General features: G+C 42.3%; 1 protein-coding gene across 1 annotated transcript in view; it reads right to left on the reverse strand.

Moving 5' to 3' along the window:
* The window catches only part of CALCRL (calcitonin receptor like receptor), an 87,957-nt gene extending 80,702 nt beyond the window's left edge, over positions 1-7,255 (reverse strand). Inside the window, exon 1 of the mRNA XM_004763340.3 lies at positions 6,887-7,255. The gene's annotated coding sequence lies outside the window, so the exon portion shown is untranslated. The remainder of the gene's footprint in view (positions 1-6,886) is intronic.
* Positions 7,256-20,876: the final 13,621 nt, after the last annotated feature.

Genomic DNA, 20,876 nt, shown 5'->3' on the forward strand with positions numbered 1-20,876 from the left:
AGACATCCATTCTGCAGCCCACGGATGAAGGAGTGGTTTCAACTTCCAAGTCTCATTATTTAAGAAATACATTTTATAAGGTTAAAACTTCCATACATAGCGATTCCTCTGATGGATCTGGGCAAAATAAACTGAAAACCTTTTGGAAAGAATTCACCATTTCAGATGCCATTAAAAACATACATGATTCTTGGCAGAAGCTCAAAATATCAGCATTCACAGGAGTTTGGGAGAAGCTGATTCCAACCCTCAAGGCTGACTCTGAGGGCTTCAAGATTTCAGTGGAGCGAATTCCTGCAGATGTGGCAGAAACAGCAAGAGAACTAGAACTCAAGGAGAGACTGAGGACGGATTGGACTGGAGGGGTCGCAGGACAAAACTTGGACAGATGAGCAGGTGCTTTTTGTGGGGGAGCAGAGATGGTGATTTGAAATAGAATCTATTCTTGGGGAAGATGGTGTGAAGACTGTTGAGACAACAACCAAGGATTTAGAAAAGTCCACAAAGTTTGTCGATAACGTCGCTGCAGGGTTTGAGAGGACTGACTCGAATTTTGAAAGTTTGTGGTACAATGCTACTGAACAAAATCTCATGCTACAGAGAGCTCACTCACAAAATGTGTCCGTGGATGCAGCAAACTTCCCTATTCACTAATTTTAAGGAATTACCACAGCCACCGCAACCTCCAGCAACCCCCACCCTGACCAGTCAGCAGCCGCCATCATCAAGGCAAGACCCTCGCCAGGAAGAAGACTACAACTCACTCAAAGCTGCAGATGATGGTTAGTGGATTTTAGCAGTAAAGTATTTTTTAATTAAGGTCGATGTGTTTTTAAACATAATGCTATTGTACTGTACTATTTACTTAACTTTCATAGGTACTGGGAAACCAAAAAATTCACTAACTGGTGTTACTTTATTACGATGCCACTTTGTTGAGATGATCTAGAACCAAACCCTCAGTATATCCGAGTTCTGCCTGTGGTTTGACCTAGGGTTCCGGGACCAGCATCCGTTCATCTGGTGACTAGATACCGGCCTCCAGCTGGAGAAGGAAGCTGAGTGGTTAAGAGCCTGAGCTCTGGTTGCCAGGACTCAGTTCCTGGAACCTCCACCTGCACAGCTACGTGGTTTGGACATGGTATTTAGAAGCTCTGTGCCTCGGTTTTGGAGTTTATCTGCACAACAACAACAACAATTCCTGAGGTTTTGGGGAAGGTTAAATGAGTTTATACATGAGTAATGAGTAATGTACACGGCAGAAGGCAAATCCTCAAAGAAATGAGCTAAACATCTCAGTAGGGCAAGCCACCCCTCCACAAGAGGTTCTCCTGACTAGTGCGGTCTGGAAACACTCATCTGCTGCTAACTTGGGGGGAAGAGCTGCCGCAGGGAAGGAAAACTCTCCTGTTAGAGGAAAAAAAAAATTATTCGTCCCACAGGAATATGAAGATATGTGCACCCGCCTAATAATGCCAAGGACCAGAGGCTTAAAGCGGACAATAAATATGTATATCCACCCAAATAAACCTGACAAGTTCAAAGATATTTTAGTGAGTTAACGGACTTTGATGAGACTGTGTCTAACGGATTTAACCCGCAGCGGCACGACTGGGTCGGAGGTGCTCCCCATTCCAGAAGTTCTTTCAAACGGGATCGCACCACAGTTGCGTGAGTTACAGTTTTTGCCTCAGCTAAAAATTATATTGCCGTGTTTTGAAAAAGATTTAAAATAAAAAGGTTTTATTGGAAACAACTTTTTGAAGAAGACATATGTAGCTTCGTAAAATATGTAAGCATGTTAGTCTGATAATGCTGGGTCTCTATTATTTAAGTAAAAGGAAAGCCGCTCTCTTCCTCGCATTTGAAAACAACTGAAGACAACCCCGAGTTAGGCAAACAGCACCCACAGGCGCGTGTTCTGTGTGACGACATCCCTTCCCTTCGTTTTATTCTCCTTATTCTCAGTGCTGACACGCTTTATGCTTCTCCGGTACTTACCGAGTTCCAATTTCCCTTCACATTGTCCTTGGAAAGAAGCAGAATGGAGTCGCTAGACAACAATCGGCATCATGGCAATGAACATGGATCTGATTAACACTCGTTTGCGAACAACGACATTGGTGCTTGGACACGAGACAAACTTGGCTTTGATTGACAAAACCCAGCCTGTGTGCTCATGAATATGCTAATGAGCGCCCTTGTGACTAAGCCGTAGGGGAGAGGCGCTCTGGTCACCTGGTGGCCATTCATGTTTCCCCCTCGTCCAATAGACCAGATGACGCGCTCAGGCGTCCCTGCGTTTCACGAGCAACACAGCTGGACTTCGGTTAGCCTAAACACAAATAGGATAGTAAAGGCAGATTTATACAAAAGTTTATGCCATGTTGCCATTTTTTTAATTAAAAAATACATTCCACGTTAAGGAGATAAGTTTTCTCTGAAAACTGGGCTCCATCCAATCCTCAATGAAGTTAATATTACAAGGGTAGGTTGGTTATTTATTTGTTTACTTATTTATGTTTATGTTGGGTTGAGCAGATCTGAGATTTTTGAACTGTTAGTTGGTAGTAAGGCAAAAAAAAACATACATTTAATTAAAAGCACAAAGGAATAAAAAGATAAAACTTGTTTTACATTTAAAAAAAATAAATTCAGTATTTTTATCATTTTTCAAGACATAATATATTAGTCTGTTAGTTTTGTAGAATATTATCTCTTTGAAGTAAACAAACTAAAGAGAAAATAGGAAGAAACTTGCTCTAGGAAAATATTTGCGATTTATCATCCAATAATATCAGTAAATGCAAAAACATAAGCTCTAACTCAGTTCACAGCCAGTGACTCCCTTTTATTTTTAAATAGTAAGACTTTTATTGTGTGCTTAAAAATTAAATTCATTTCTTCATTTTTTGGTAAAATAGTCTATTAAATTAAAAAAAAAAAACCTTGATTTCAAGAGTATACAAATACTGGAAAATGCAAAAATTATTGATTTAATGCAAAATATAATACTAATTAGACATAAAATAATCTAGATTTATTGAGGACTTTTCTGTTTAAATTGGAATGACAATGTAATGTATAAAGATGTATTTCCTATCATTCAAATGGTTTGCTGACTTAATTTATCTAATCATATGTTCTTTTACCCTACATAACACTAACTCAGTATTTACAGCCCAGATTTTACAATTAAAGATATGCTACCTAGTACTTCTTCAATTCTATGCTAATTAAGACTCTATATCTTCAAAATTATAAACCAAATTATAGGTACGTAAACCAAAATTAAGGTGTGAAAACTGACTGGACCCTTCGGGTTGTGTAACTGCTATTGATGAAGGAATTCAGGCAGGAATTCCTAAGGGAAATCTTTGAGAATAAACGGGAAAATGATTGAAGTATCTGGTCAATGTGTAGCCCTGCTCTCCTGTTTCTCATAAATTTTTATTTTCCTTCTAATTTCATCAGAGTATTTTATTTTTTTTAACATTTTATGTATTTTATTTGACAGAGAGAGAGATCACAAGCAGGCAGAGAAGCAGGCAGAGAGAGAGAGAGAGGGAAGCAGGCTTCCCACTGAGCAGAGAGCCCGATGCGGGACTCGATTCCAGGACTCTGGGATCATGACCGGAGCCGAACGGAGGCAGAGGCTTAACCCACTGAGCCACCCAGGTGCCCCAGAACATTTTCTTATATGAAATGGGAAGATTTCTTAAAGTAATGTAGTAGCGCTGCATGGTAGACGTCCTGGACAGAAAAAGAGAGCTTTCCTAAGAAATTACAAATGTTTCATGCCTTGACTTCAAACCCAGATACAGAATATGTTTTAAATAGCTATGTCCTGACTTTCCATCTTAAGAGTGTTCTCTGATGGTCTAACTGAGTCAGGAACCCAGAGGTGCGACAAACTGGGCACTGTGTGTCTTTCATCAACACCACTGCAATGATAGGACTTGCGTTCCCGGGTTAATGCCCTCCCTGAATCCTAAGCACAGATAAGATAGAGAATAAAGCCAATGATTTCAAATAATGTCCTTTGAATATATTTGGTTTTTTTTTAAAGTTGATACCGTAATCATGATATCTCTATAAATAGTATTATCTTTTCAGGTTGTGTTGACAGTCATACACAGAGAATGAAATCAGTTTTATTTTGTGAATGTATATTTTGATCCTTTAAAAAATGTTTTGTTAATTTTTGTATAAATATCTTGAAGACAATTCTTAGAAATTAAGTTACTCCCAAATTTTAATCATGGAGCTAAAAATTGAATGCAAAATAGTGTTATAATAGTCACAAAAATGATGTACGTTAAAAATATATAGTAATACTATTAACTGAAGTTTGATTAGTTTTATGTGTTTATCAAATGATTTATCCACATTAACATAAAGCATATAAGGTCACCATTTTTGTCTTAATATTATTTTGAATTTCTTACTGAAATAAACTTGTTATGCATAAAATAATGGTAAAATACATACAATGATCATGAAGATTTTCCTAAATATGCTAGAGGTTTGGTTCCATTTAAACTTACGTTCGGCGTCACCAGGAGTAAAGTATACAGAGTATACCTTGGTCATTCATTTAACACAATTTTTTAAATTACAGAGTCAATTTTAATTTCTTTTTGCTTTCCTGTTTTTCCAATCTTTGCTTTTCAGAGTGAGTGAATAGTTTTGTATATTCTAGAAGTTTATATATTTTAAGTAACAAAACAATTTGGAACATGCTAAGATATATTAGGGAAAAAAGACCTAGTAGTAATAACCTCAAGCACATTTCTAAAAGATAACTGAATATTGCAGGTAAAACATACCTCAGCTCACATTATTTTTATGATTTCTGAATCTTATGTTTCATACTTAGAACTGGCCTTAGACTCTGCATAGCATCTAGAAAAAGAAGTTAGTTCTTCATGGCTGAAAGCATGCAAGGATCCTCTGATATTCTCTTATCATTAGAGAAAACAAACTTTAGAAATAATAATATGAGTTCTTACTTAAACTTTCAATTATTTTCTCAAGTAACACTTGAGAAAATAACTGGCATACATATCTGGGAAAACCTTGTCACTTTTATTCACAGTTCTCTCTATTTCACACCCTCCCCCCAAAATCTTTGCCTAATGACCCTTGAAATTCAGTGCCTAGTGGTTTTCAACAGTATTTTCTGAAAATAAAAGATGGTAAGTCATACTATTAATACAGTTTTAAGATTTTAATTAAATTATGGAAAAATTATGGGGAGTTCCTTATTATAAAATACGATATTAGTGTAATACCTCCTTCTAAGAAAATAATCTAAATTAAAAATAATGCTATTTTCATTTTTGTTACTAATCCGGGGCTTTGGGCATTTAATATGTTCTTTTCATTTCCTTCCCTAATTACCTAATGGCTACTTACAAAGTCCCCTTCTAAAAACAGGTTTTCCATTTCTACACATGTGTCAGGGAATCCGATACAACTGACTGAAAGGAAATGGGAAATCAGCCATAATATTTTTAAGAATCACAAAAATAAGACTTAATTGAAGTTTCCATAATTTAAAGAAATTTGTGGAAAACTGAGTGGAAGATTTTGAGGGATTTGCTCAGAATGAGTTTGTAGTCCACTCCTACTGTGCCAGATTACCGGCGTGTGAGTAGAGGATGTCCCCACCGAAAGACATGCTGCAGAGGATGATCACACAGGTGAGAAACAACATGGATATGTGTCTGTCTATGTTATTTATTATGTGTAAAATACATACATGCAATGTCAATCAAGGTAATTTAAACCCAAATCTGATGTCTCGTTTTATATAAATAAATTGTATCAGTCAGTATGACTCGGACCCAGATCTGACCCCTGATTTTCTTAGCGACAGATTTGTGCTGTCCTTCACCAGCCCGGAGCAGACCAGACTTTCTGCACAGCCCAGCGCAGCCTGTGCTGGTGAAGGAAGCATTAGCAGATGTCTCATCTCCGTCACTGTACGTGTTTTCTGGACGTTCCTTTTTTCAATACACACTTTAATTTCTCTGTTAGTGATCTGGCTTACATATCTGGGAAAACCTTGTCACTTTTATTCACAGCTCTCTCTATTTCACACCCTCCCCCCAAAGCTTGCAGAGGAGCCCCGAGTCGTCCGAGGGGCACACTGCGAGCTGGGGTTGTGAACCCCAGCGGCTGCCCAGGGGCGCTTCCTCAGTCCTAGCTGGGCTTTTCTTTTTCTCTTGCTCTCGTAGCCCACCCCAGGGGCCAACACAACGGAAACGATGCAGGGTCAGCCAGAGACATGGAGCCCATCGGGGACAACGAGCCATGAACACCCCCGCAGCTCGCTGGTTACAGGGGTGAGTGCAAATGAAGGTGGAGGCACGCGGGACACACACAATGAGTCCGAAGGGATTGCTTTTCTCTTAATTCCCCATTTTGTGCCACTACAGAGGGACTGAGACCCCGGGACCCTGTCCGTAGTTCGTGTCTCCCCGTTCTCAGAGTTCTGACTGTATAAAAACTTTGAAGACCCTTCCTGAGGGGAAAATGCTTTCCGGCTGTCAGAATCGAAGCTCCGCTAATAGCAGAGCAGATTCTCAAAGGCATTGTTCCCTGATGGGGTCGTTGCTTTGAAGTATGCCTTTTAGTCCATTTAGACTTTCCTCAGCTGCTGAATTCACCCTCCAGATGGCACCGCACGCGACAGTGGCTGCGCGGGGATGTGGCGCCCACTGCAGAGCAGCAGGCGCCGCTTCCTGCACATGGGGAAGCAGCCAGGGCAGGCTGCAGGTCACCGCACGTCCCTGACCCTGAACTCTGCGGGAGAAACGCTGCCTGCCCAGGTGCGACTCCCCCTCGGACCGCGTGTGTCGGCTCGGAGTCCCGCACTTACCAGCCCAGCTTCCGAAGGCTCGGGACAAACGTCCTCAGGATGGAGCTGGAGCTTCTGAGACTCCGCAGGGGGGATGTGGCCCAGGCGAGGCGGCGAGCGTGGGAGCCTCCGGGCAGCCCTGCAGGCTGAGGTCGGGCAGCAGAGCCGGGGCTGCTCAGCCAGGAGGGGACCCTGTGCGGGGAGAAGCTGCTCTGCAGCGCAGCTTGTCACACTGCCTCTGCTCGGCAGCAGGGAGCTCGAGCTTCCTGTGACATCACCCTGACCCCGCCTGCAGCTCGTGTTGGGTTACTTTCCTCCTCCGGAGCTCACCCGGGGAAGCAGCGTCCTCGCCCACCCAGCCCTGGCAGCACGGAGCAGAGGCCACCATGCGCTGTCCCCGCTGTCCCCAGCCCGGCTGTCACCTGGGCGGGGAGTGAGGACGAGCCACACTCTGCCTGCGGCTGGAGGGGTGTGCGGCGTCCTGCGGGCACTGGGAGGGCTTGGGGGGTGTGAGTGTGTCTGTGAGTGTGTGAATGAGAGAGTGTGAGTGTGTGTGTGTGTGTGTGTGAGTGTGTCTGTGTGTGTGGAATCAGACTTGCACGGTGCTGAGCAGCTGCTGTCAACGTCTTTCTTCCTAATAAACACAAAAGTAGCTCCCGCGTCCATCCGAGGCTCCTCCGTGATCCCACGGAGCCTTCATAACCAGGGCTGTTCCCCGCTCAGGTTTGCACAATCAAACGGTGAAGCTTTATCCTCTAGGTTTTCTGACTTTTTCACTTTGTCCACGACATGACCACGTGCGTGTGTGTCATAAACAAAACCACTGTGTGTGCTGTGTGTGTGCGCATACGTAGGATCCTTTGTCATGTTGTGTGGGTTTCATTATCTTATCACCTGTGAAATAAAAAAGAAATTTGTATTACATTTATCCCTCAAAATAAACCCTGCCAAACATGCAGACAACTTACAAGCATAATGATTACGTAAAACATGCAACATATTCTAATTCTTTACAAAAAGTTTTCCCTCAAAACATAAATTTACTCCAAATGTGTTTAATAAATTATTGGACATTATCTGAGAAGAATGCTTTAAATTTGAAATGCAGCTGTCTTCTCGTCGTGCGGTAAGTGTGTGGGATTCAACAATAATCATAATTGCTGAACCCTGAACAGCACTGGGCATCGGTATCTTCCCCTGTAAACTAGAAGACATGAATCAAATAATATATAGAATTACTTATATCTCTTAAAATTTCAATCAACAAATTATGTAACATTTAGAAATAGATAAGATACTGTGATAATTATTCAATTCTTAGTAAATTTGAGGTCAGAGGCACTGAAAAATTAGTAAATTACTGCAAAATTCAGGAACAAAATGAGATGCTCACACATTTTGTTAACTAATACAGGAGGACAAGGCAACATGAATTAAAGGGGCACCGTGGTCTGAAGCGGTTCCCTCTCTCTGACATTTGTATACCTGGATCCACTGAAGAAACTCATCACACAACTTTGATTTTAAAGATCCGTAGGATCAAGGTGAATAAAAATAAATACCTATAAAAATAGGATATAAACTAATCTCTGTCAGTTATAGTTAAAAGGTTGCAAGAAACTGAGAGTCATACCTTTGGTTACTGACAGAGAGAAATAACCAGAGGAGTTAAATTGCCGAGTTACAGAATATTGCATTTTCGGGGACACTTTGGTGAGCTTTGCCCTGGGAGGCTGCTGAAACCTGCTTCATTGCGAGCTATTTGCTCGCGCATCAGAGGAAAGGCCAAGCCCAGGCTGCGTCTGGCTCCGCAAACAAGGGTTCTCCAGGCAGAACACGGCCGTGGATAACCCCGAGGGCCAGCGTGACTGGGCCCTTCCACGGAGGACGGCTCTGCTCGGGGACCACACAGCAGGAAGTGCCAAGCGCTGGGGTTGGACCCAGAGGCATGACATTCCTGTCCGGGTCCGGACGCGCTCCAGGGTGACCTTTGACAGAACCTGTTAGGCCTTGGTGTTCCTGGATTTTAATCCCCGAATGACCACTGGCCACGCCGTGATGATGATGTCGGACCCCTGGAAAGAGACGAATGTAGCTTTTGAAGTTTAGTCATGAAAAACTAAGACTTTTCCCAGAAGTTCACAGAAGCATCAGTACTTTTTTTCAAAGATTCATTTATTCATTTGTCCAACACGAGTGAAGTCCGGTGAGGGAAACGTCTGTGCCGCACATGGGTCTTCGGACCCTCACTCCGGGGCTCTGGTCCTTTACTGAACAACAGTCGCATCCTGAAGCCCAACGGACGCTCCCACACTCCTGCTTAAGTGACCGGTCCGGCGTGTGGTCCGAGTTCAAGAAGACCCGTGGGTAATTCGTACCGGCGTCATCTCTAAGCCTTGCTCAGAGGTAACAGGCACCTGCGCCCCAGGCACCCGGCCCTCGAGAGTCCAGTTCGTAAGTTCCAGGCGGGATGAGCAGCACGAGCACCTCCAAGGAGCCCGTCTGCGTCTGGAGAGACAGGACCCAAGGTGGACAATGCGGCTTTCCCAAGGGCACACGGAGGCATGACGACGGACATTTAAGAAAATGCCGCAGAACGAAACACGTCTTTCAGTGATCGATGAGGCGGTTCTTGGGCGACGTGGCACTGCCAACAAATCAGTGCAGCCCGGTCTGTTTCCTGCACAGTAACGGACCTTTTCCCACACAGATGGAAGACGCCGGGGCATGTGCTCGTCAGTGACCGGGCGTGTGTTTGGGTCACATGCTGTCACAGTTGTGCAGGGAGCTCCGGAGAGCAGGACGCGACCCACTGTGTAGCTGTTCACGGCACAGGGTGACGGCCCTCGAGGGCCTGAGCACCAGACTCTGCGGTTACAAGGGACCTGCAGAGTCTAGAGGCCGCCGGGCCGAGCGCTCAGTGGGGTCTTCTCAGACTGAGGGGTAATGTGCGACGGAAGAACGACACGCGTGATGACAGACGGTCGTGGTTGTCCTCGTGAGAGTCCTGCCTGCGGGGCCGCACCTACCCTCGTGGCCCCCGTAAGGCTCGCAGGTGCCACCGTCCCACAATACTGAATACCGATTGCCATGTGAGGTGCACTTTTTAAAAGATTTTATTTATTTATTTGGAAGAAAAAGAGCAAGAGAGAGTCTGAGAAGGGTGAGGGTGAGAGGGAGAAGCAGGCTCCCCGCTGAGCAGGCCTGGGACCCCGACGCAGGCCTGGATCCTGGGACTCCGGGATCGCGACCTGAGCGGAAGGCAGTCGCCCACCCACGGAGCCACCCAGGCGTCCTGAAATGCAGTGTGACTCGAACTCAGGAGGAAGCGAACTCAGAATCTCTGGATTACCTCGGATAGTATTTACTAACTTAGTCAAATGGGCCAAAAATGGGTCTTGACACATTTAGTTCTCTACAGGCTGTCCTGACCACTGACTTTGAGTTTCTGTAGTTACAGACTCCGGGGATGGTTCGGCCACAAAAATAAAGAAAGCAAAAGAAAACATTTTTACATAATATTACGGACAGACTTACCTCCGAGGAGACAGTAAGAAAGATCTTTACAAACGCTTCCTATGCTGATGTTGTGGATTAAAATATTTCAGGCTTATGATGTATGTTAACAATTCCTCTGGGTCCATAATTGCCTGAAAGTCGTTACACCCAGAGACCATTTATGCAGCCAACAAAACCACATATGCCATGCTTTACTAAAAATGCACCAATAATTTGAGGAGAAACATGTGATTTTTATAATCTTGGCATCAAAAAATTCTATGAAGGTAATAAGTTGACCCGAACTTTTATTTATTATTCTACCTAGCAATTGCTTAGTATATTTAACGTTGTTTCATTACGAAATGAACTGTATTCAGTAGAAGGACCGGATCAAACGAATGGCTGGGCCATTAAGAGAGAATCTGCTGTTCCCACTATGGCTACAAATTTGAGAAGAGCAGAACACTAAATCTGAAAGGAGTCACATTACATCCGCATTAGGTAAGTAAAACGACTGTACTCATCTGCAGCTAGTGTTTCTTTCAGTATTTTATGATGCGTCTCCCCAAGAGAGTCAAACAACTTATAATTAGCGAAGAGTCTGCCTGTTCTTTTCATTGTTCTCATCAAGTTCTGATGCATCTTCCAAGAAAATCGGTGTGTTTTATAGATACCCATGACTCTTGGCGCGTCTCCTCCTCCCGAAGGGATAACCCTGGCTAGCACAAGGGCTCACAGAGGCAAATGAGATCCACGATGGGCGAATTCAGAATGAAAGCGAAAATAACAAGATTATAAACGCTCCGCGAACTGAGGGCACTATGCGAGCTTCCAGGGAGTGCACACTGTTAACTTGGGGACCGTATGCCCCGTTTGCTAGGGCAATCCCAGTTTATATTTCCACACTCAAAATGTCATGATTGGAATGGGAAGAATATATACGGTCACCCTGCCGCGCTATCCATACTGCACTGACCAGTGGTAACCTAAATATTGACAGTGATTAATGCCTTTGGGAAACCTGAGTCTGTTTCCCAGAAGAGTTTAAAATAGTTCCTCCTATTTCTAGGATAGTTTTAGTTGGCCTTGGAAGAGATGCCCTTTTTGTCTCTGGATATGCATTTATTGTGAATTTCTGCCCATTTGCTTCTTGAGAATGTCAATCTTGATTACTAGAATAAATGGTTTATTTGAGTTTATGCATGGTGACATAAGTAGCACATGTTGAAATGCCCATGTCTTAAGTTCTAAAGATGCCGGATGGCATGAATGTTTCCCCACCAGAAACTTCTCTATTGAGCTGTCATGTTGATACAGCTTGTAAGGTTAATGATTATTCACATTTTTCTCTTCAATAATTTACTCATATTTAACATCACTCTGTTACTGGTGTTAACATCAGTGAACGTTTTTAAACAGAAGGGAACGTGGAACTATATGTAGTGTTTATATTAAAAAATACAGTATATTTGGGAAGGATTCTCAACAGTTTGGAGAGAAGCAGCAGAGCCTTCGACCGCTCGCTGGCGAGGAAGCGGGTCCCTCGGTCTCCTGCCGCCACCTAGTGTCAAGAATTCCCAAATCGCCGGAGGTCGCTCTACCCGAATCATGAAATTCTTTGACAGAAAATGGAAAGAAAAAGAAAAAGAAAATCCCAATAACTAGGAAAGATTACGAAGAAAATGTTCTGATCCACATGTTAACTGGAGTTACAATGGGCACGTACTTGCTCTAGCCTAAACAAGTGAAGTATCAACTTATATATAACGGAAAAAATACATCATAAAATATTTAGATAAAGGCGAACCAATAATTAGATGTTAAAAACACAATATAAGTTAAAAATACAAACTAAAAAGACTTACCATCTTTTGTCTTCCAATAAATATATACATTACATACATACACGTATTTAAGTATTGGAAACGATCTAAAGCTAGACAACTCTGACGTCCACGGCTAGGCTGGAGTGGACTTACTCCTGTGTGTCTGACCAGGAATACAAATCAGATCTTCAAAAGCTTGGGGCACCTGGGTGGCTCAGTGGGTGAAGCAACTGCCTTTGGCTCAGGCCATGATCCCAGGGTCCTGGATCGAGCGCCATGTCAGGCTCCTTGCTCAACGGAAGCCTGCTTTTCCCTCTCGCTCTGCTTGCTACAGCTCCTCCTTGTGCTCTCTCTGTCAAATAAATAAATAAGATAATAATAATAACAATAAAACTAACCTAAATCTTCAAAAGCTTACAGCAGAGTTTTCTCTGATGTCTATCAAGTCAGTCCCTCACTATAGCCAAGCTTAAAAACTATATATTCCATCACTATGTGTTAGAAAAAAAAAAACAGTCATTAATTGGCTATATTCCTGTTCTGGCTAAATACAGCTGACATTTGAGAGAGACATTATTTAGGGGCATAATTATTACCTCCAATATTTCTCTCTATAAACATCTGTATCTTAAGTAAACAAGGTTACTTGACAACAGCCATTAAACACATATTATTGATCACCTATCGTGTGTCAGACAGTGGACAGATATTAGAAGTACAAAGTGGTTCTTCGTACATCGTCATGTACAAGAGACATGGTCCTTGATCTCAAGGAATTGATTTAGACATTTATTTTTGCTTATATTGGTTAAATAACTCAGATTGCTAAAAGCAGTGTGTCCAGTGACTGGAACAAATCAGGCTACGTAGATAGCAAGATAGGATGGAGAAAAACAGATTTCCTGTAGAAAAGCATTGTCTCTGAAGATGAGAATTATTCTGGAACCTAGAAGGGAAAAAGTAGGAGACATTGCCTAGATTAGAAAGAAGGGTTTGGCCGCAACAATTTACTGAAAGAGTGCTCAGGTGCTCAGTAGACTTGAGGCAAAAGCATGAAGGGAATGAAGCAGGTTTGGAAAAAGGCTGAGGTGAGCAAACCTGTTGTCTCAAGTAAAATCTGGATTTGACCCATGAAGGCAATTGCTCGATCAGGGTCGGGCTCTGGAAAAGCATTAGCAGGACAGAGTTGGCCTCCCAAATGCAAAGGAACCTGTCTTTACCGGCTCCTCATTAGTCACTGTGGGAGCCACTCTGGGCGTGGGGAGCATCACTTCTAGAGAAGGAACTGCCGTCAGCCACCGTCGGGGGAGGACAGCTTGGAGAAGGATGCGCCGAGGAACCGATTCTCCCAGCAGCTGCAGGACCCGGCGGCCCTGGCTCAGCAGAAGACGTGTGGGAGGGGCACCAAAGTCGAGTTTGCTGGAAATCCGTCACAGGCCAACAAAGCCCATGCCAGGGCTGCACTAGGTTATCCGTAGAGGCTGGAGGCCGGCCCGTGAGAAGAGAGTGCGGCCTGAGTGCGTCAGGACCAGGATGCAAGGTGTAGGACCTCGTAGATGATGGGAAGGGATTTGCATCCACTCTACGTGTGGTGCTCCTGCGACCCAAACCAAGTTTTATGCTCTGTTTTGGTGTGGTTGGGTCTGGCCGGGGTGGTGGGGCTGCTCTGAGGGGGTAAGTGCCAAAGCTTTTCCTGTGAAATGTTTCCATGTCTTTCTGCCGTTGTTAATGAAGATAATGTTCACAGCGTTAGCCATGGCTCCTTATGTATGGGACCCTTAAAGCCCCCTTCTCGTGGCATGCGTGGGTACTCAGAGAATAAAAATACTACAATGGAAGGAAACCCTTCTTGTATTAATTGTAAAACATAAAAACAAGTTCAATAACGATTTGTAGTGATTAGTGTATCTTTAAGTACTTACCCTCTCGTCGTGCTGCTGGGTCTCTGCTCTGTTTCAGAAGTTGAGGAAGTAAAATAATGTTGATAACAGACATTGTTTCAGATATCTGCTCTATGCTTTAGATATTTAAAGCATAAAGCGAGGATTTTAGTCTCATTCTTCAGATGAGGGAAGGGAATCCTCGTAAGTTTACACAGCTGGAAACTGCTAGAACTGGAACTCGAAACCCAAGTGGTTTCGTCTTGAAACCTGTCCTTCTTTATGCTGTTGGCAGAATATTTTCCTGACAAGCTACTGAAGATACTCCTGGAGGAAAATTGTGTGGCATGTAAGTCAAGTGATGGTGATTACTGAGGCTTCCGTGAGATAATCCCACACAGGAGAAAAATGAGTATGAGCCAGACAGCACAGTGTTCAGCAAGTTTGCATTAAAGCTTCCCCACTGGATTGGCTATTTTTCTATTTAAAATATTTATATTTTGGGTTCTACCCGGATCATGCACTTTTCAATGCTACTCATATATGAATGCTCGTATAAGTTTTTGAATATTTAAGAGGATGACGTAAGGAATAAAGATGGTCATTTCTGACACTCAAGATTCCTTAGAAACAAGACATTTAAACTTTGTAAGGTAAATTTTATCTCTGTAAAAGGTACATTTTACAGAGAAATAAAAACATTCACTGATTTTTTAACCCCCCCTTTTACCCTTGTTATGGAACTTTCCATATTAAAAATATTTTTAGCACCCCTTAGGCAATTTTCTCAAAAACAAATTATGAAAATATTTAAAATTCTCAAATACATAATTTTTACATTTTTCTCAGTTAATCTTAAAACCACTTATGTCAATTCCATTTCTTTTATTACATTAGCAAACAAATTTCACCTAAAAGTTCCTGCTTTAACTTTTACTGCCTGACTTACTTGAGTAACTGTTAGAGCTCAGAGACTATATTCTGAAGCCTTAAAATATGAAATATTTAACAAATTGTAGTATGACTAGTTAGCCGTTTTAGTAGAGGCTTACGGTGTAGCAAACAGGACACTGAGGACTTCTACTTACCATCTCCCATGTCACAACAGAGGCCATTAGGGATACGAAGGCTTAAAAAGCTCGACTCTAGGCTGATTTGAACCCAGATTCTATGCTGTCCATTATTTGATTTGTTTTTCCTTCCACAGCCTTTAAAACAGTACGCATTTGTGTGAGTAAAAGTTCTATTTTACTACTGAAGCTCTGAGATTAAACTACGCTTTAAAGATTCTCCTCCCTGATGGATTGTGTGTGTCTGTAATTTGTGAGGGCGGAAGAGAGAATACGCAGAGTTAAATAAAAAGTTTCCTATCATACTTAACATTACAGTTTGAAGACTTTCTCATTGAATAATGTCAGATATTTTGAGTAAAAACGTGGTAATTGTTTATTTCTTCTCTGCAGGAGCGATCTCTTGGCGAGGTGGATCATTAGGAAGCTCACAGATGTTCACATTTAGAAACTCTGGAAATTCCCCTAGAGTGATTTGCAAATTTTGTTGAACATTTGTTGAGAGTAGGGAGTATGTTTAAAAAATAGACTATTGGAAAGTAAACATTCTTGCTTTCTGATTCCAAAAATTGATGAAGGCAGTAGTAGCATTTTCCTCTGGCTTCTAACTTGAGAACTCCTGCAGCTTAAATTATAACCTCTGTAAAAATACAGATTAAATAGACATTAAAACCCTCAAAATAGGTTCATAATTGATTTCGCTGATGTTATCTCATAATGAGAAGAAGAGCAAATCATCAGTAATGCTGACAGGAATGGGTTAATTTTGGCCACAGTTAGATATAACTAAAACTTGTTAAAATAAATTTTATATTGAAATACAAGTTTGGGGTTCTAGAGATAATTTATTTTCATTGAATTTTGCTAGTTCCTTTATGAATGATTTTTAAAACACGGGGTGCCTGTGTGGCTCAGTCAGTCAAGCAGCTGATTTTTGGGTTTGGTTCGGGTCATGATCTCATGGGCCCTAGGACGGACACCCCCGTGGAGCCCGGCTGGCAGTCTGCTCGGAGAGTCTCTCTCTGCCCTCCCCCAGCTCATGCACTGGCTCCCTCCCTCAATATTTCTCTGTCTAAAATAAGTTTTTAAAAAGAATGATTTAAGAAAGATTAAATGCTTTTATGTTTATTTCAAAACTTTCAAGATCGTAAAATGCCTTGATGACCTCATGTGAATCAGAAGCACATGAATTGCTTTCTCCAGAATGCATATAATCTTGAGAGGGAAAACAGTTAATGTTTCAGAAATGTTTTTAAATCATAAGCAAAACCAAACTGCTAAGGCCTTCGGAACCTCCCAGAGTGAGTGGAACCCCCGCTAAGTAATAAACTGGAAGCTTCTCGTAAAATCTTCTGGTGTCTGGGAATCAACAAGGCACTGAGGAAGAAAATGTGATTCGGACATGGACCATTTCGATAAGGCAAGGTGCATCAACATAGGCCAGTTTTGAGGGAAAATAGCCAAACATTGTAGATGACCACGGGATGCTAGAGGAGACATCATTACCGAGGGAACAGCCTGGCCGGAGTGGATTTGGGATGGTCTTGGTCACATACACTTTCTGGAATACTATGTATTGGCATTGAATGCTTTTAAATAGAGAATATTACCATAAAACCCTAAAATGCCAAAATCGGGAGAACTCTTACAGGCAGTCTAGCGCAGTCATTCAAGTATGAGTAAACGTGTGGCTAAAGAAACTGGGTGACAAATCACCACCCAGTTGGGTCAGTATTGGAACCAAAAATAGTGTCTTAGGTCACACTCAGGAACTTTTCCCCAAAGCGTCTGGTGGAAGGTGAAAGCATTAAACGAGTCTATTTTAATTAACTTTTGTTTTCCCAGAAAAGTACTGCGGGCATCCCTTTGAAAGATCGGTCAGCACGAAGCCTTCCCTACCAGTGAACCTCGGAGCTTCATATCCGACTTCATGCTGGCCATGGGAGGAACAATCCCACTTTGTTTCAGTTTCTCCAGGACGGTTCCCCCACACCCTTCTCTGTGCTTTAGGAATCTTCTCTTCCTCACTAGTATTTGACATTTCCTGTGTGTGGAGGACGGATGCTGGGGTTTCCGTTGTCGGTTATGACGCAGCGTCTCCATAGAGGAGACCTACCCTGCTTCTGTCTTCAAGATCTCTCTCCCCTCTCTTTTAGCTGCTCTAGTTTTCTGGACTTTCTGTTGCTTCAAGATTAGGCTCCTGAATTGATTTCCTAGTTTTCTCATTTTTTACATTTTAAAGATTTTATTTATTTATTTGACAGAGAGAGAGATCACAAGTAGGCAGAGAGGCAGGCAGGGAGAGAGAGAGAGAGGAAGCAGGCTCCCTGCTGAGCAGAGAGCCCGATGCGGGGCTCGATCCCAGGACCCTGAGATCACGACCTGAGCTGAAGGCAGAGGCTTAACCCACTGAGCCACCCAGGCGCCCCATACAATCCAATTTTTGAAAAGGATTTTTTTTATTTATTTGACAGAGAGAGAGCCCGAGCAGAAGGAGGGGCAGAGGGCGAGGGAGAAGTCGACCCCCTGCTGACCAAGGACACGATGTGGGGCCCGATCCCAGGACCCTAGGATTGTGATCTGAGCCAAAGGCAGATGTTTAAGCCACAAGACTCAGGCACCCCTCTTACTCTCCAATTTCCATTCATATGCCGCTTTCTCTTTATAATAGAGATTTTTTTCTCCATTTCTTAATTTGATAAAGCTTATGTATTGGGGTTCCTGGGGGCTCAGTGGGTTAGGTGACTGACTCTTGATTGCTGCTCAGGTCAGGATCTCAGGGTTGTGAGATCCGACCCAGCATCCGGCTCCACTCCCAGCGCAGAGTCTGCTTGGGGTTCTCTCCCTCGGCCTCCCCCTTGCCCCATGACCCACCACCCTCCGCGCGGGGGCTCGCTCGCTCTCTCAAAAAAAAAAAAAAGATGATTATGTATTTTACATTTTCCTCCTTCACAATCTCAAAGGATCTTGTGTCCCTTTTTTTGCAAACACTAAGGGCTACAATAAATAGAATATTTAGCTCTTTCTATGTCTCTCAACATATGAATTTAGAGAAAATTTCAATTTTCTCTAAAGGATTAAAAAAAATTTTTTGGTGTACATCTTTCATGGGATTTAGTGCTACGTACATTTGGGGTTTTGTTCTGTTATAGCTAGTACGTATTTTCCATTTTTCTGTTTAGTGTACAAAAATGCTCTTGATTTCATGTATTGAACTTGCATGTAGCAATCTTGTCATACTTGTGTTATTTGTTTTTTATTTTCCTAGATTTTCACTTATTTTTTTAAAGTTTTTTTTTTTTTATTTGTTTGACAGAGACACACACAGTGAGAGAGGGAGCACAAGCAGGAGGAGTGGAGAGGGAAGCAGGCTCCCCACGGAGCAGGGGGCTTGATGTAGGCCTGGATCCCAGGACCCTGGGGTCATGGCCTGAGCCGAGGGCAGAGGCTAATGACTGAGCCTCCGAGGCGCCCATGGATTTTCACTTATGCTAAGCATATTGTATGAAAATAACTTTGACATAATTATGCTTAATTTCTGTTTCTTTTTGTTTGGGTTTAAAATGAAGACTACCTGGATATGTTGAGTAGTGATGTTAGTGGAGCACACGTTGGTCCTGTTCCTGAGTCTCATGGGCCGTTTCTGAGATTTTATCACTACACATCATGTTGTATGTTTTTGGCAGGTATGCTTCCTTAGATAAAAAAGATCTTTATTTTGCTCAAAGTTTTAAATTCTGAAACAAGTGTTGAATTTGACCAAATGAACTTTATCTATTAAATGATTATTTGGGTTATTTTTTTCTGTTAATACTTTCTATTATACTAAATAATGACCAAAGGTGACCCATCTTTATATACTTAACAGTCATTGGTATTACTGATTTTTTTTTCTTTTGCCTCAGATTCTAATATGGCTATTACTGCTCCTGTCTTAGTAATTTCGATATTTTCTTCATGAATTGCTTAATTTTTAAAAAATGCTGCATTGCACTATTATTGATCTTGGTTATTGACTTTTTTATTGTCTTCTCAAATTTTGTGCCTGAAGCCTCACTCTAGGCCCAACCCTGGCAGTCAGATCACGAATTTCAGGTAGTGCTTATGCCAGCAGGATGTTCAGAGTGGACTTGTGACTCACACCGGGTTAATCAGAAAGTCACATTTCTCTAAGCATGATATTTGGGTCAAGGCTGGCCATTAGATATTTGGGTCAAAAAGAGGACAGCCAGGATTTTTTTTTTTTTAAGATTTTTTATTTATTTATTTGACAGAGAGATCACAAGTAGGCAGAGAGGCAGGCAGAGAGAGAGAGGAGGAAGCAGGCTCCCCGCTGAGCAGAGAGCCCGATGCGGGACTCGATCCCAGGACCCTGAGATCACAACCCGAGCCGAAGAAAAATTCCTTAGAGTTTTTGTGTCCACAGCAAATTGAAGGAAAGATACAGAGCTTTCCCATATATGTCCTACCATGACACGGGCATGGCCTCCCCCATTAGAGCCAATCCCCCAGCAGAGCAGTACATTTGTGCCAGTGGATGAATCTCCACTGACCTGTGATAGTCACCCAAAGCCCATAGCTTATATTGACTCACTCCTGGTGTACAGTCCATGGGTTCGGAGAAATAATGACCTGTAATGACCAATTTCCGTCATTACGGCAACACACAGAGGATTTTACTGGTCTGAAAATCCTGCGCTCTGCCTATCCATCTCCCTTCGCTACTTACCCCTCGGAACCATTTCCCGTTTCCCTTTCCCACACCACCACATATCGGGGCTCCTGCAGCACGTAGACTTCCCAGTTTGGCTTCTTCTGCTTAATAATATTCACTAAAATTCTTCCATGTCTTCTCACGATTTTGTAGCGCTTTTCTTTTTGACACTGAATAATATTCCGCTGTCGGGACCTAACACCGTTTATCCGTTCATCTGCTGAAGGACCTCTTGGTTGCTTCCAGGTTATGGCCATTATGGATTAAGTTGCCACAAATATCTGTGTAGGCTTTTGTGTGGACAAACATTTTTATCTTATTTGGGTAAATACAAGGGGCTTGACTGCTGAATGGTATAGTAAGAGCGTGTTTACTTTTGTTATTAACTGCCCAGTTGGTTTCCAAAGTGACTAACCATTCTGCGTTCATACCAGTAACAAGTAAGGGCTGCGCCTGCTCCATCCGTGTGTTTGCTGGAGTCTGGTCGTGTCCATGTACCTGGTTTTAGCCATTCCAGTGGATGTGTGGTAGCAGCTCATTGTTGTCATTTGTATTTCACTGATGACCTATGATGCGGAGCGTCTTTTCATACACTTATGTCATTTGTAGCTCTTCTTTGGTGAGGTGTCTGCTAAGGTCTTTGACCATTTTTTTTTTAATAGCATTGTTATTTTTTAGTTTTAAATGTTCTTTATCTATTTTGGCTAACAGTCCCTTATCAGATGTGTCTTCTGAAATTTTTCTCCCAGTTCATGGCTTGTTTTCTAATATCTATTATTATCCTTTGCAGAACAGAAGATTCTAGTTTTAATGAAGTCCAGCTTGCTGGTGATTTCTTTCATGGATCATGCCTGAGGCCAGGACTTCAATTCTTTGAGGTAAAAGAGTATAAACTTTTCTAGAAAAATTTATCTGAGAGGATGTGAGCCTTAAATCCTAGAAGTCATCTTGTAACCCTGTAAGATTAAAAAATAAAGGCAAAAAATGCTGGGCAGAAGAATCAGGAATAAAGATAGACTG

The sequence above is a fragment of the Mustela putorius genome, unplaced genomic scaffold (assembly GCF_011764305.1).
Source record: "Mustela putorius furo isolate JIRA1106 unplaced genomic scaffold, ASM1176430v1.1 tig00000992_pilon_pilon_pilon, whole genome shotgun sequence".
Taxonomy (NCBI): Eukaryota; Metazoa; Chordata; class Mammalia; order Carnivora; family Mustelidae; genus Mustela; species Mustela putorius.